The sequence below is a fragment of the Ambystoma mexicanum genome, chromosome 4p (genome assembly GCF_040938575.1).
Source record: "Ambystoma mexicanum isolate Mex_15411 chromosome 4p, UKY_AmexF1_1, whole genome shotgun sequence".
Taxonomy (NCBI): domain Eukaryota; kingdom Metazoa; phylum Chordata; class Amphibia; order Caudata; family Ambystomatidae; genus Ambystoma; species Ambystoma mexicanum.
In genome coordinates, this window is record NC_090927.1 from 130,741,219 (window position 1) to 130,758,927 (window position 17,709).

Genomic DNA, 17,709 nt, shown 5'->3' on the forward strand with positions numbered 1-17,709 from the left:
GGTGCCGTTAACCCCCTACCACCGCATTCCGAGGTCCCTTAGCGGGTCCCGCTAAGGCCGGCTGGTTTTACCAGCCGCCCTTAGCGGGAGCCGCTAAGGAACCAGGGAGCTAATAACGGGCCTGCTATTTGCAGGCCCGTAATTAGCTCCTTCGCCTTTCCCATTGAGCCCTATGGGGGTTCGAATGGGAAAGGGGAATGGTGTTTAGAATGGGGACTTACCGGGTCCTCCAAGGTTGGAATGACCCGGTAAGTCCCCATTCCGACTACCCGGACCCGGACTTGGGTTTGGAGGCAGCCATGGCGCTAATAGCACCATGGCTACCTCCAAACTCATAATGAGGCCCATAGTCAAGTGCAAATACTTGGAATACTTTACCCAGCTAACACAAATAAGTCTAATGATTGAAGCAGCGTAGATAGTTAAAAGTATGCATAGTTTGATAGCACTAAAACCGATCAACTGATGAAGAGGGTATGTGAATTAATAGCGCCTCAAAATGAGAGACAACCAAGACACAGAAAAAGCGTGAAACAGTTAGAACAATAATACATTATACAATGGTTTTGCACTGTTTCGTGAAAATTGAACACCTGCAAAAAATTTTACTAAACAGCTTGTAAATCATGAAGGGACAGCATCAAGTGAATACATATAATAGAAACAAGAGACTATAATACAACTAAACCTAAAGTGAACTAATAAAGATAGAACAGAAATTTGATAATGTAACTCATAAATGTCCAGCATAGAACACCCACCTGAACATGAGAAACATCCATCAGCAATACATCAATACAAATAGAGCAGATAGTACAATTCAGACTCCGATAAAAGCATATAACTCCTGATCAATGTTATGGCCATGTGGGACTTTGGTATCTCGTCTCCAACTGACATAATCTTAAAGTTCTATCACCCCCACGTGGATGAATAGGAATATGGGCCCCTCCAAAAAATCGTAACAGCTGGGAGTCATTGTCATGAAACTCCTTAAAATATTTGGCCACCGGATAAGAAGAATCAGATGTCTTGATTGGTCTTAAATGTTGTAAGATCCTCACCTTCAATGTGTATGTGGTGCTGCCTATATACCATTTGTTGCAAGGACAACACAATACATGTACTACAAAAGTGGTATCACATGTTATCAACTCTGGAATGGTGCGGGATACAGCAGTAATGGGATGTTCAAACTCTTTGCATGGAGTAGCATGGGTACAGATCTTACATTTAAAACATTTAATAAAATAAGCTGGTGATGTGGTTAACCAGGAAGTCTGTGCAGACATTTTACCACAGGGCTGAAGAAAACTGGACACCAATTTGTCATGCAAGGAAGATGCTCGCCTAAATATAAGAGTGGACACAGAAATCAGAGTTCGGGAGGATATCTCGCGCTCACACCAACAACTTATTATAAGACCTATTATCACTAGTGCTAAAATTCTTTTGAATAGGTACAAAAGTTCCTCAAGTTACATAACAATTGTCAAATATATTTTTTAATTTTGACTTTCAAAGTGTAGAACAGCCGACACGTGTTTCGACCTTTGGTCGTTATCAAGGCCTCTCTAAACTCTGGTAAGGCTGGAACAACATCACAAGTTGCGATAATTACAATAGGTGACATTACTAATTATGCTGGTTACATTGATTTGTAAATCAGAAAGGAGAAAAATTGTCAATCATATTACTTTATAAGAAAACATGCATTTCGTGGTCCTGATTAAGACCGACTATAGTACTCCTGAAATAACAAATTAGTTTGCTCTCTTGTTGCCTGAGTTTGAGCCTAAGATTTCCACCCCGTTTACCCATCTTCACTTGCATAAGACCAATAAATCTTATATCCTCCTGGCTATCCAACTGATGTTGCAGCTGCCAATGAATGGACATTGGTGTCGTAGGATCACTACTCTTTAAACTAGCCAAATGTTCCCTTACTCGTATTCTCAGTTGCCGAATAGTACTACCAATATAAAGCTTACCACATGTACATATAATGGCATAAACGACAAAGCACGTTTTACAGTTAATAAACTGCTTGATCTTAATTGTCATTGCATTATCATCTGTAAAGGAGTCACAATTGACATGCGCATATTTACACTGGTTGCAATTGCCACATTTAAAAAATCCCTTCTTGCCTTTAAGCCAAGTACCTTCAGTACTATTTGTCTGAACATCCAAAAAGGAGGGACTCAACTTCTGTTTGATACTGTGTGCTCTCGTGAAAATAAATTTGGGTTTCTCAGTCAAAAAAGGTTGCAGATCCTTATCAAGTCTCAAAATATCCCAGTGTCTAGACACCATTTTATACAGTAAGGATGAGTCTTGCGAAAATTGAGTTATTATTGAGATACAATCACTCTCAGGTTTCTCTTTCACACGGTCACATAAAAGCTCCAATTGACTACACTCTTTGTACTTGTCTGCCGCTTTCTTAATACATTTCAGGTTATATCCTCTCTTTTGGAATCTTTGCGTGAGCAGATCAGACTCCCTCTGATAATCCAAATCTAAACTGCAATTTCGCCTGGCCCGATAAAATTCCCCAGCCGGGATATTATCAATTGTTGATCTCTGATGACTACTTTTTGCATACAGTATTGAATTGACTTCTGTTGGTTTACGATATGTGTGTGTTTCAATTTGCCCATTATTCACAAAAATGTGCAAATCTAGAAAGTCAATGCTTTGTGGGCTCACTAGACCTGTAAACCTAATACCAAATTTGTTATGGTTGGTGTGTAGCACAAAGGTGTCATATAAAGCAGGAGACCCTTTCCATACAATTAAAATATCATCTATATATCTTCTCCATGCTATTAGATTCGTTTGAAAGATCTCCTGATTGTAAATGTGTGTTTCTTCAAATTGGGCCATAAACAAGTTCGCCAAGGATGGCGCAAATTTAGCACCCATGGCCACTCCCTTGGCCTGTGCATAATACTGTCCATTGAAAATGAATACATTATTTTGCAAAGTAAATTTAAGAAAACTCTTAAGCATTTGTATATGCTGCATATAAGAAGCAGAAGAATTCCCAAAGGTGTAGTCAATTGTTTGAACTGCTAGATCATGATCTATGCTAGTATAAAGCGCTGAAACATCAAGGGTAGCCAAAAGATAGTCTGATTCCCACTTAAAGGATTTGAAAAATTTCAAAACATGTGCACTGTCTCTAACATAAGATTTCATTTTGAGAACATGGGGTTTTAAGGCTTCATCCAAATATTGGGACATACCCTCCGTGACCCACCCTATCCCACTCATTATAGGTCTGACTGCTGGTAAAGTTTCATAACTCTTATGTATTTTAGGTAAAAAATACATAGTGGGCATGGTGGGTTCCGTATTGGTCAAAAAACTCTTTTCATCCTCTGTTAGAAAGCCTCTATCATACCATAGCTGAATTAGTTCCAAATGTTCAGAAACAATTCTCTTCGTTGGATTAGATTTTAGAGGGGTGTAACATTGTGGAGTGTTCAAATGAGACATTGCCATAGTTATATAATCCTGCGTATTCATCACCACAATGTTGCCCCCCTTATCCGCTTCTTTAATGGTTATGCTCTTATCATTCATTAAAGCTTCTAAAGCTACCAATTCCTCTTGACTCAAATTGGTTTTAAGTCGCTTTATTTTATTAGATCTGCTATCCATATGCTTGTATATATCCTTAATGATTGCCTTATGGAAGGTTTCAATTACATTCTCTGTTCCTAGATTAGGTGTGAATTTGGACTTTAGCTTCAATTCTTTGAGATTAAGGTGTCTAGTGTTAACACCAAGTGATGAGCAAATAGATTCAAAATCCACTGTACTTTCTTGAGCTAATGCAGTCAAGGTGGTAATATTATGAATATCTGAAATGGTATATGAACTAAGTGGGCTCAGAGTGGTCTTAGGTTGAAATATTTGTACCTGTGTGGCAAAAAAATTTTTCAGTTTTAATTTCCTTATAAATTTGAAAATATCTATCTGAAAATTCACAAAATCTGTTCTGACACCTGGTGCAAAAGAAAACCCTTTATTCAACACAGCATGTTCAGCCTCCGAAAGACATTTATCTGATAAATTAATAACCAAGTCACAATTCACTAGTTCATCTGACGTTTCTTGCTGCTCGATCTGGTCAGAATTCCTGGCCGACCCTGATCTTCGTCGGAGCTTCCACTCCCGCTTCCGCTTGCCCCCTCTCCTGCCCCTTGTGTGGCACCTGGTATTGGTGTAGTGCCTATTGGTGGTATTATAAATCTGACTTGTTTTGAATTTATGAATCGTATGTTTCCCTTTTTGTGTCTGCGAATTTGTTCTAAAAAACTTTGGCCTCCACTGCGTGTGGATTCTATATCTTCTTGATTATTAGCTTCACCTTCTCTAACTTCTTCCTCTGAATCAGGATCTGAGCTGGCAGGTGTAGTGTTGGAAGACCTAGGTCTAGTTTGTGGTATTATGTTATCATATTTAGCTTGAAAAGTATATACACGTTCCTGTCTGTAATCCTTATCATCTCTGAAGTACTTTCTAAATTTCCTCAATTTAATATCGTCTTGATATTCTCGCAAGATTTCATTCATTTTCTCATAATTTTTGATTTTAGTAGTTTCTGCATTTGGCATAGTTTTTATTTCTTCCTTAAGTTTATTAATTAATATTATAACTCTTTTATGCTCTCTTGTAGCATGGGTAATTAGTAATTCCAACATAGTTTTAGAACTCTGATTTAGATTCTTCTCCCAATCATCTGCCAGATCAGCATCCTCATCATTGTCAAAATTGGGAAAAATCAAAACTCTCAAACCTCGAGGGATAATACTATTTTCTAAATAATTCGTCAAAGACGCAAGTTCCCTATACTTATTAATTTCTTTTTGCCATCATCAGTAGTGGATTTCAGCAGGCAAGTTTGAGGGAGTGATATCACTTGCTGCCGACCCCTCCGTATTTTCATTATATATATATTTTTTGAAATTTGAGAGTGGAAAAGAGCGCACGCAACTTGTTAGCGATCCCACAACTTTTTGTATTTCTGTTTCGATTCGCTCTGTGTGCCTGCTGAAATCCACTACTGATGATGGCAGATTACATGTGTAATAGGGATGAAGACCGAGCAGCTCTTTTTGCACCAAGGGGGAGTATGTCGAACCCTTTTAAGAGTAGCTACACTACAGCAGAAACTCTCAAACAGAAATTTATTAGATTGGAACGCTTGTCGAAAAAAGAAATTAATAAGTATTGGGAACTTGCGTCTTTGACGAATTATTTAGAAAATAGTATTATCTTAAATTGAGGAAATTTAGAAAGTACTTCAGAGATGATAAGGATTACAGACAGGAACGTGTATATACTTTTCAAGCTAAATATGATAACATAATACCACAAACTAGACCTAGGTCTTCCAACACTACACCTGCCAGCTCAGATCCTGATTCAGAGGAAGAAGTTAGAGAAGGTGAAGCTAATAATCAAGAAGATATAGAATCCACACGCAGTGGAGGCCAAAGTTTTTTAGAACAAATTCGCAGACACAAAAAGGGAAACATACGATTCATAAATTCAAAACAAGTCAGATTTATAATACCACCAATAGGCACTACACCAATACCAGGTGCCACACAAGGGGCAGGAGAGGGGGCAAGCGGAAGCGGGAGTGGAAGCTCCGACGAAGATCAGGGTCGGCCAGGAATTCTGACCAGATCGAGCAGCAAGAAACGTCAGATGAACTAGTGAATTGTGACTTGGTTATTAATTTATCAGATAAATGTCTTTCGGAGGCTGAACATGCTGTGTTGAATAAAGGGTTTTCTTTTGCACCAGGTGTCAGAACAGATTTTGTGAATTTTCAGATAGATATTTTCAAATTTATAAGGAAATTAAAACTGAAAAAATTTTTTGCCACACAGGTACAAATATTTCAACCTAAGACCACTCTGAGCCCACTTAGTTCATATACCATTTCAGATATTCATAATATTACCACCTTGACTGCATTAGCTCAAGAAAGTACAGTGGATTTTGAATCTATTTGCTCATCACTTGGTGTTAACACTAGACACCTTAATCTCAAAGAATTGAAGCTAAAGTCCAAATTCACACCTAATCTAGGAACAGAGAATGTAATTGAAACCTTCCATAAGGCAATCATTAAGGATATATACAAGCATATGGATAGCAGATCCAATAAAATAAAGCGACTTAAAACCAATTTGAGTCAAGAGGAATTGGTAGCTTTAGAAGCTTTAATGAATGATAAGAGCATAACCATTAAAGAAGCGGATAAGGGGGGCAACATTGTGGTGATGAATACGCAGGATTATATAACTATGGCAATGTCTCATTTGAACACTCCACAATGTTACACCCCTCTAAAATCTAATCCAACGAAGAGAATTGTTTCTGAACATTTGGAACTAATTCAGCTATGGTATGATAGAGGCTTTCTAACAGAGGATGAAAAGAGTTTTTTGACCAATACGGAACCCACCATGCCCACTATGTATTTTTTACCTAAAATACATAAGAGTTATGAAACTTTACCAGCAGTCAGACCTATAATGAGTGGGATAGGGTGGGTCACGGAGGGTATGTCCCAATATTTGGATGAAGCCTTAAAACCCCATGTTCTCAAAATGAAATCTTATGTTAGAGACAGTGCACATGTTTTGAAATTTTTCAAATCCTTTAAGTGGGAATCAGACTATCTTTTGGCTACCCTTGATGTTTCAGCGCTTTATACTAGCATAGATCATGATCTAGCAGTTCAAACAATTGACTACACCTTTGGGAATTCTTCTGCTTCTTATATGCAGCATATACAAATGCTTAAGAGTTTTCTTAAATTTACTTTGCAAAATAATGTATTCATTTTCAATGGACAGTATTATGCACAGGCCAAGGGAGTGGCCATGGGTGCTAAATTTGCGCCATCCTTGGCGAACTTGTTTATGGCCCAATTTGAAGAAACACACATTTACAATCAGGAGATCTTTCAAACGAATCTAATAGCATGGAGAAGATATATAGATGATATTTTAATTGTATGGAAAGGGTCTCCTGCTTTATATGACACCTTTGTGCTACACACCAACCATAACAAATTTGGTATTAGGTTTACAGGTCTAGTGAGCCCACAAAGCATTGACTTTCTAGATTTGCACATTTTTGTGAATAATGGGCAAATTGAAACACACACATATCGTAAACCAACAGAAGTCAATTCAATACTGTATGCAAAAAGTAGTCATCAGAGATCAACAATTGATAATATCCCGGCTGGGGAATTTTATCGGGCCAGGCGAAATTGCAGTTTAGATTTGGATTATCAGAGGGAGTCTGATCTGCTCACGCAAAGATTCCAAAAGAGAGGATATAACCTGAAATGTATTAAGAAAGCGGCAGACAAGTACAAAGAGTGTAGTCAATTGGAGCTTTTATGTGACCGTGTGAAAGAGAAACCTGAGAGTGATTGTATCTCAATAATAACTCAATTTTCGCAAGACTCATCCTTACTGTATAAAATGGTGTCTAGACACTGGGATATTTTGAGACTTGATAAGGATCTGCAACCTTTTTTGACTGAGAAACCCAAATTTATTTTCACGAGAGCACACAGTATCAAACAGAAGTTGAGTCCCTCCTTTTTGGATGTTCAGACAAATAGTACTGAAGGTACTTGGCTTAAAGGCAAGAAGGGATTTTTTAAATGTGGCAATTGCAACCAGTGTAAATATGCGCATGTCAATTGTGACTCCTTTACAGATGATAATGCAATGACAATTAAGATCAAGCAGTTTATTAACTGTAAAACGTGCTTTGTCGTTTATGCCATTATATGTACATGTGGTAAGCTTTATATTGGTAGTACTATTCGGCAACTGAGAATACGAGTAAGGGAACATTTGGCTAGTTTAAAGAGTAGTGATCCTACGACACCAATGTCCATTCATTGGCAGCTGCAACATCAGTTGGATAGCCAGGAGGATATAAGATTTATTGGTCTTATGCAAGTGAAGATGGGTAAACGGGGTGGAAATCTTAGGCTCAAACTCAGGCAACAAGAGAGCAAACTAATTTGTTATTTCAGGAGTACTATAGTCGGTCTTAATCAGGACCACGAAATGCATGTTTTCTTATAAAGTAATATGATTGACAATTTTTCTCCTTTCTGATTTACAAATCAATGTAACCAGCATAATTAGTAATGTCACCTATTGTAATTATCGCAACTTGTGATGTTGTTCCAGCCTTACCAGAGTTTAGAGAGGCCTTGATAACGACCAAAGGTCGAAACACGTGTCGGCTGTTCTACACTTTGAAAGTCAAAATTAAAAAATATATTTGACAATTGTTATGTAACTTGAGGAACTTTTGTACCTATTCAAAAGAATTTTAGCACTAGTGATAATAGGTCTTATAATAAGTTGTTGGTGTGAGCGCGAGATATCCTCCCGAACTCTGATTTCTGTGTCTACTTTGTACAAACTTTGTGGGAAGTTTGAGGGAGTGATATCACTTGCTGCCGACCCCTCCGTATTTTCATTATATATATATTTTTTGAAATTTGAGAGTGGAAAAGAGCGCACGCAACTTGTTAGCGATCCCACAACTTTTTGTATTTAAATATAAGAGTGGGCTGCACAGAAAGCAAGGGCATCAAATCTTTGTCCATTCTTAATACGTGCCAATGTTTTGGGATAAACTCCCTTATGTTGTAAGAAGATGGACCAAAAGTCACAACAAAACGTGGATTCTCATCTGTCTTTTCATTCAGATATCTATTACAATTTAAAAGTCAATCCCTATTAAGTTGTCTGCCCTTCATGTATTGTATGCATTCTCTATTGTACCGTTCGAATAACCACATGATAGAAACATATGCGATGCCTCTGAACATTTGTCAAATTGAACCAGATCAGTGCAATTTCTTTGATACCGCACAAACAATACCCATCATTGTTTATATATTGGTATAGTATATCTCCTTGATACATCATTCGATTTGGATTCCCAACATATTTGTATTCATTGCAATAATATCTTGTTAGGGGCCTTATCCGTAGTAATATGCTTTCTTGTTTCACATTCAGCCTCTTTACTTCCTCTCCTTCTGTGGCTTTAATTATTATAGTTTTGGCATGAAATGCCCCCAGGTCGCCAATGTGTTTGGGCTGACTCACCGGCTCTTGTTGGCGTTCCCGGCCCTGTTTCTGCTTAAACGGCAAATGTGTACTGCCTGCTTTATTTGCTGGACTGCTCTTGTTTGGCTCCGGTGTCTCCTGCAGCCTCACCTCAGCACGCCTGTCTCGATCCAGGACCTGGAAGGTAGAACACTGCTTTCTGAGGTTGCCGCACACCCAGGAGATTTCCACTGGCTCCTGGCATTTCTGCGGCATGACCTGACTTCACAGCGTTTCTGTTCTCCCTTGCTGGTGAGACACTCGGCTCCGCCAAACCGGTTCGTGCTTCAAGAGTTCACAAGCCTCTGGGATGGATGAGACGTCTTCTTCCAAACAGCAGCAGCCTCTATGACTTGGCCCCCAGTCTTTAAATCTCCTGCGTACAGCTGCACTTTAAAAACAACTAGAACGCTCATTGAGCTTGTGGCTCCTTTCGACCTATATTGCACTTTCCCTCTTCCTAGTCCCAGTAGTTGAGTGATTGTGGGTAAAGAAATCCATTGTTGTTGGGTGATGTAGATTACTTGGAAAGTCACTCTTAACAGTTGTAAATATCATTCAGTTCTATATGGTGAATAATTAGAACTGGAAAAGGGGATCATGGAGATTCCATCTTCTAGACCAGGTATAGAAGTTTTCAGTCTATACAATCTTGGGAAAGGGTTTCTCTATTTTCCCTAAAAGGGGGTGTAGATGTATGGCAATATGCCACAAGGGCATTGGACATAAAAAGGGCATCTTCACGGACAAATGGGGGAAACCATATCTCATCCAACGAAGCCATGACATCTCCCCGGAGGCTGTCTCCTCCCATGTGATCCTCCCTCATATAGCTGCCCCCAGGGTCAGGATCAGGTAGCAGCTGCCGTCCCTTGGCCAAATGGGAGGAGGTTACCGCCTTGGAGATTAGTGATGACTCCATACTGTGGCCTAACGAATAAAAGAATCAGTGTATGGGCATTTTAGTTGAGGAATATATCGAGAAAATGTGGTAACGAAAGCCATTATATTGTCATTTTTCTGGAACCTTATGAGAGGACAAAAGGGTTTCTCTATTAGTGTACCTCACCGTTTTGGTTGGGAATTTCAACAAGCGTGGAGGATATCCATATTGGATTAATTTGTCTATGAAATTAACAATTATCGCCTAGAAACACTTGTGTACAGGCGCATTATAAATGTCTTATCACATCATATCATAAATGAGAATATTTCCATTCTGCGTATAGTCACTATTAAGACAACATCTACAGCTATACCTCAAGAATTGGCTGTATGGTAGGTTGCCGCACAGTGATTTTGAATGTTTGCTTCGAGTAAAGAAGGATGGTATGGCGATCAGTGTGCTTTTTAAACCGAGAGGTATACAATGTTTTGTTAGCATGACTTATGTATATGGCAAGGAAGGCAGTTTTCTCTTGATGACAGTTCATTGTAAATTGTAAATTAGAGTTCAAATTGTTTAGCCAGAAAACAAAGATTTCTAAATCTGTGAATTTGCATTCACAAATTAGTCAAATATCATAGATATATTGCTTTAAAAAAATTATATTTGGTTCTTATTGATGATCAGAAATAATTAAGTTTTCTTAATAACATGCCATAAAAAGGTTTCAAATGTTAGGCGCAAAAGCTTCTCTTGATGCTGTAGCCTTAATCTGTACAAAGCATGTCTTACCGAAAGTGAAAAGGATTGTATAAAGTGCTATGTGTAAAGGTTTGAGAATTCATTTTGGTGGAACTTGACGAGGAGACATTCATTGGTTTCAACATGATCTGGGCAACTTCCATGTCTTGTTCCTGTGGTGTATTGGTGTACACAGCTGGCATGCCCAATGTTACTAGTAGGTTTTTGTTTATGTCGTAGGGATGTTTCTCCAGTATGTTAATCACATCCTGTGGGTCTGTAGGGGCTTGCATATTAACAGTCAAAGGTTGAAGAAAGGAATCTATGTATTGCCCTATCCGTTTTGAAATTGAGCCTCAAAGTGACACAAGTGGTTTTACAGGATGTTTGTGAATCTAGGATTAAACATAGCATTTGAGGCAGTGTACATCTCTCAGCATTAGAAAGCAAGCCTCTGGCTCACTAAGAAAACCCTATTCTATCTCTTCCTTGCAGAGCTCCTGCAGATACAACATAATTTCAAGCCTGGGTTCCTTTTCAGTGGGGATATAATGGTCTTTGTTCAATAAAAGGTTGTTGACTATATTTTCATATTGAGCAACTTCCATAAGTACAATTCCCTCACCTTCCTGAATCAGGAAAAAGGTTTACAGCCCATTTTGTGAAAAGAATGGCTGAACTCTAACCCAGTTTGCGACAAAGTGACCGGTTGCATGTTACAAAAGATAAAAACCTTTTTAAAGAAGAGATTTGTGACACATTGTTAATGGAATGGCAAAAGGTTGAACATTGTAACTGTACCTATGGTAAGCTCTTCTCCTGGTGCAAAATCCTCCTCGGGCACGTTGGTTGGGAATTTTTCATTGTTCCTATAGCCTGCATCCTCGTTGTTCGATCCGCCCTAAAAAGGTTCGGTTCTCTGTTTGAACTAATAGTTGCTGGTTCCTCTGGGTTGCTCCTGTCACTGCTGCTCTTTGTGGGAATGTTATCCAGTGTTTCTTGCCTTGCAACCTCTTCCTGGAAACATTTGAGGGAGGGGAGGCAGCATGTCTGGAGAAAAGTGTGGGTATACTTTTTCCCTAGAGATCATAATCATATCCTTTTGGGGTTTTTCAGATTTGTACACAGAATGGTAATTCTGAAATTTCTCAGCCTCTTTATTAATAAATAACCATTTAGTATCAGCTTCAGATATGATTGGACTCTCTAAAATAGTTTTACAACTACCTATAGCTCATCAAAAATCTTGGATCCAAATTGACGTGTCAATTGTGTGGAGCATTAGGCTGAATTTAGTTGAAATCTGACTGTAGCCTTATTTGTAATCATTGTCATCTAGAAACAGGACAGTTACAATTTTAACTTGTAATCCCAACGGGATAATGTTGGGTCGTAGGTATTATTTTAAGGGATGCTCATGTAGTTATATATGGAACTTCTTTTTCTTAACTTTAAGAAGAAAGTTGCTCGTAATTTTAGATTGACTTGTGTGATTTTCAGGTAAATTAGCAAAGAATTTCGGTCCACTTATTATTCATTGATGTTGTTCCCCTGAGAAACTTAGGGTGTTAGGTTCAGTCATTTTCTATTATAAGTGTTTATCATTTCAAATATTGAGTTTTAAGGAAAACTAGAAAAATTAAGTGCCAAATTCGACCAAGGTTGGGTCAAACACTGAGCAGCAAAGGAAATCTGTAACTCTCAAAATAATATAACTGCTGGTAAAAAGGGACAGAGTGTACAAATATGTCATTGAAAAGGAAAGGTCCCTTCTAAAGCACACGCCATATTTTAACATAAAAAATTAAAAGAACCGCAATATTTGTAAAAAATAAATCTTTTATGAAAATACATATATGAACTAATGAAATGCAAGGTAGGATATGAAATAAAAAAGCCACTACAAAGTTGAGACATACAAAAAATGTAATGCAAAATAATTCTTAACCAAGAGAATGCATAATGAAGAAAGAAAAAAAAACAAGATTTGGTAATGTACAACGAAATGTCTAAACACCTACCAATAAACAAAAAGATTCTGTGACACTCCCTAAAACAACTTTTCTGGGTGTCAAAAGATTATGGACCTCATTCCGAGGTTGGCGGTAAGTATTGGTTTTTACCGGCATGGCAGAAAGAGCGAGTCCGATCTGGTACCACGCCGCTATTTACAGGCTATTCCGACCTCGCGGGCACGAGCTTTCCGCCATGCCAGTAAATCCCCTAGCGGCATACCGCTAAAGGGCCCGTTAAACCCCTTAGCGGCATGAAGCGAGATGTTCTTTACAACACCGCCATCGAAGCTTCGCCGTACGTAATTAGCGGTGACCGTAATTTACGGATACCGTAAATTACGGTCACCGCTAATTAACGGATACGGAAATTACGTCATCGCTCAGGAACGGGAAGGAGCGCGGCGGCCATCTTTAAAAACACAATCCATTGCCATCCTCTTCATACAGGACCCGGAGGCATATTTGGATCGGGAAAATAGCCATTAGAGACCAGCATCATGCCGAAAGCACTGAAAAAGGGTGCCGCCCGCATAAGGAAGGAGCGTTTTACACAGGACGAGCTCCAGGTCCTGGTGGACACTCTGCACGAACATGCTGAGATAGTATTCAGCAGTGACATGCGTAGGCCCAGCGTCGTCAGGAAGAAGGAGATCTGGGACTTGGTTGCACAGAGGGTGAGCGCCGTAGGAAACACCCCCCGTACCACGAAGGACTGCAGGAAACGGTTGGATGACCTCCGTCTCAGGGTGCGGGCCATCCTATCGGCCAACCGAAGTCAGGCCCTGGAGACAGGAGGAGGCCCAGCTTCTCCCATCAAGATGATGCCCTGGGAGCAAACGTGTGCGGACATGATGGGCACAGAAGCCATAGAAGGGGTTGGCGAAATGGAGTGCGGTGCTCCGTCATCCGCTGATGGAGGTGAGTGTCATGAGTCAAGACAGTTAATGCATTCCTAATGTAAGGCACCGCCAAGGGCTGGGCAAGCTGTCACATCATGTATGGGAACCCCCCCCCCCAATGAAATCATGCCATAACAAGTGGGACCCAGGCTGATGTCAGGTGCAAGGCTGCAACCCATATTGGCCATACCACACAAAGAGGCTGTCAATGTGAGTCACCACAGTACTCCGCCAACATGAGTGACCCAGACATCTGCATGCATTTTCCATCCAAGCCCAGATCACTGTCCCACTCACCACCCAAATGTCAACAAAACGCTGCAATCCCATTGTTATACCATAGGCTTGAAGAAATGCTGACCCCCAAATCATTGCTCATGCCGTCTCTCTCTTCCCCCCTACAGGCAGCGGGCATGAAAGTGAGGACCAGGAAGCCACCCAGCCCAGTACCTCCAGGGGCAGAGCCAGGGGACACCGTATACCTGCAAGCAGGAAGAAAACACAGGCAACACCACCTGCTCCAGCAACCCCCATGGAGGGTGCACAACCCCCACCCGCACCCCTAACCATGCATGCAGTGCCGCCGGAGGACTCTGAGGAGTCCAGTGTGGCAGGGGAGAATGCTGCCATGTGCCTCCTCGATGTGCCTGATAGCCCAACATTAATTTCCGTGTCCAACGTGGAGGACCCCAATGACATTGGACATAGCCCAGACACTCCACCATACAGCCAGGTGGCACACAGCGACTCCGGGGAGAGTGACACCCCAGGGCTCACAGGCCAAGTAGTACCACCTGCCTGTCCTGGATCCACCTCCCCTGCAGAAAGTCCCAAAAGGGCTGCAGGCTCTATACCAAGCCTGCCAAGCACATCGGCCACACCGGCCATAGATGCAGTGCGCTCCCAGGACCTCGCAGGCCTGATTGAGGACTTTATCCGGACAATCGCGAATCTAGGTCGGAGTGGCACAATGACCTTCAGGCTCTGGGCGAGGTGATCACTGCGAGCACAAACCGGTTCTGTGAGGTGCTGGGCCGGATCGCAGATGCCCTGGAGGCAGCACCCCCCAGACCACAGCCCCAGTGGGAGTACCCACCCTCCCAAAGCTCCTCCACGCAGACCAACCCCGTCCGTCGGTCACTGCGTACATTGCGCCGCCACAACATGGATCCCCCTGGCTCTGGAAGTGCACATTGACCATACTGCCACACACATGTGGCCTATGTTGCACTGATGGGACTATTGCGGGGTTGTTGTGGGGGGATGTGAAGGGGGGTGAGAGTGTGTGTGGGAGTTGGGGGGGAGGGGTAGGGGGTGAGGGTGTGTGTGGGAGTTGGGGGGAGGGGGGTGAGGGTGTGTGTGGGAGTTGGGGGGAGGGGAAGGAGGGTGAGGGTGGAGGTTTTGTTGTACACGTTTCTACATTATTATTCAATACACTGGTTGATCATCCCCAAAAAACAGAGTGGACATTGATCATTGTGCATGTGTCTTTTAATGTCGCACAGTGCATGGTGTACATGTATCCCCACACCCAGTACCCAATGTCCTGTCATCCTCACACCCTCAGCTGACTTTTGAGTCAGAAATATTGTCCGATCAATGATTGCCGCACGGAACGTCCCTCCTGTGCATCGGCACCGTGATGCTGTCCTGCCATTCCTTCCTCCTCCCCCTCATCATCATCTGGTGGTAGCAGTTCCACGTCAGGGGGCAGTGCCACGTTCCGACGGATGCACATGTTGTGCAGCATTACACATGCCATGGTGATCATGGACACCTTCTCGTGGCTGTAGATGAGTGCCCCACCCGACCGGCTGAGGCAACGAAATCGTGCCTTCAAGAGGCCGAAGGTCTGCTCTATCACCACCTGTGTACGGGTATGGGATCTATTGTAGTCCTCCTCGTGCCTGTTCTGTGGGTTGCGGACCGGGGTCATGAGCCACGGCTTCAAAGGGTAGCCAGCATCACCTGCATGAGAGTGGAATGAAGGTAAGTGTTTTTGCATTCATGGTGGAGAATTGTACTAGTCTTACATGGCTGCAGGTGATTACTGGCCATACACACATGTCCCAGGATACAGTCACCCCATTACTGGACCAGCTATGTGTCATGTGCAATGGAATGATGGAGGGGGTAGCTTCTCCCCGATGGGTCATGGTGTGCACTCACGTCTTGTTGCATGTGCATCGTACATGCATGCAACTGTGTTGGACTGCATTCATTGATGTCTTGCGCGAGACTTGGTAAAAGGGGGTGTTGGCTGTAGTTGGTAGCATACTCGTCATTCTGCACGGATCCCTACCATGGTGACTTGCAGCAATCCTATGGGGGTGCAGGACCAGTGAACGCTGTAGGATCCCTGTTAGACTCACTTCTATGCACTCCCAGGGATGACTGTGCTGTGTGTTGAGATGCAGGAATCAGCGACATGGTGCAATTGCACTGCATGGTGCAGGATGCCGCTACAGTGTGTAAGGTCCGCCGATGAGTGGTGCATGTGTTGTGGTATCTGGTCAGGTTTCCTGTTAGTCATGTAGTGTTAGGTGTCTGCTCAAATTCATCACTGTGTGGTTATGTGGTCATGTGCCGTGTCACTTGCCTTGGGGCACAGTGTGCTGTGAGGTGAACATCGTGCACTGGCGTGGACATCCCACCCAGGTGGAGTATGCATCCCCCCCTTTCCCACCCAGGTGGAGTATGCACCCCCCCCTTTCCCACCCAGTTGGAGTATGCATCCCCCCCTTTCCCACCCAGGTGGAGTATGCACCCCCCCTTTCCCACCCAGGTGGAATACGCATCCCCCCCTTTCCCACCCAGGTGGAGTATGCATCCTCCCCCCTTTCCCACCCAGGTGGAGTATGCACCCCCCCTTTCCCACCCAGGTGGAGTATGCATCCCCCCCTTTCCCACCCAGGTGGAGTATGCAGACAACCTACTCACAGCCCCAATGCACTGCCATGGCCCTTCCGGTTACTCACCAAGCAGCCAGGCACGTCGTCCAGCATGTTGCTCCATGTAGCGTGGTAGTGTTGAGTTCCGCAGGACCAAGGAGTCATGAGTTGATCCGGGGTATCGGGCATTGCAATGTGTGGTGGCTTTACCTGCATTACACACCATCTGGACGTTGATGGAGTGGTATTGCTTGTGGTTGCGATACAGCACCTCCATGGCATGCGGGACCACCAATTCAACGTGGGTGCATGCCTGACAGTGCATGGAAGGCAACTTTGGTGTCATATATCTCCTGGGGAGTCTGGGGTAGGGATATGTAGTCCCTTGTGTGGTTGAGGAGGGCATCCAGCACTTGGTTGAGTATCCGGGAAAATATGGGCTGTGAAATGCCATGCATGTGCCCCACTGTATGCTGTTAGGTGCCTGTGGCAAGGAAGTGGAGCACAGACACTACCTTCAGTAGAGGGGGGATGGCAGTGCTGATTTCTATGCGGCTCACTATATCGTCATGTATCAGGCCCACTATGGTGGTAATGGTGTCCCGGTCAAGCCGGTACAGGGTGTGGATCTGTTCTGGCGTAAGTTCGAAGGCGGTGGCTCTGATGCGGAGGATTGGGGGCTGCCGGGGTGGTAATGGTGGCTGCACCGGTAGGGCATGCTGGGCCTGTCTCACCCTCCTTCTCCTCCTGTGTATCCTCGCTGGTGGGGGCTGTGGTTGTTGTTGTTGCTGTTGTTGAAGTTGCTGCCTTGCAAGCAGGGCCTCCAGCTCCAGGAATGCTGCTACAATTGGTATCATCTTGGTGTGGGAGGGGGTGTGGTGTGTGGGTGTGCTCCTTTTGTGCTGTGCCAGACTCCATTGCCTCCACCTGTGCTGATTGAGTGCACCTGTTCCTCTTGGAAACACTGCTCAGGGTTCTTTACACCTTCTCGGCGATGCCGGTATTTACTCCATGGCGGTAAGGTACTTTGCGGTCTTGTGGAGGCCATTTTTTCCATGTCCGCTTTACTTGGGATCAGCTCCGGTTTACGCC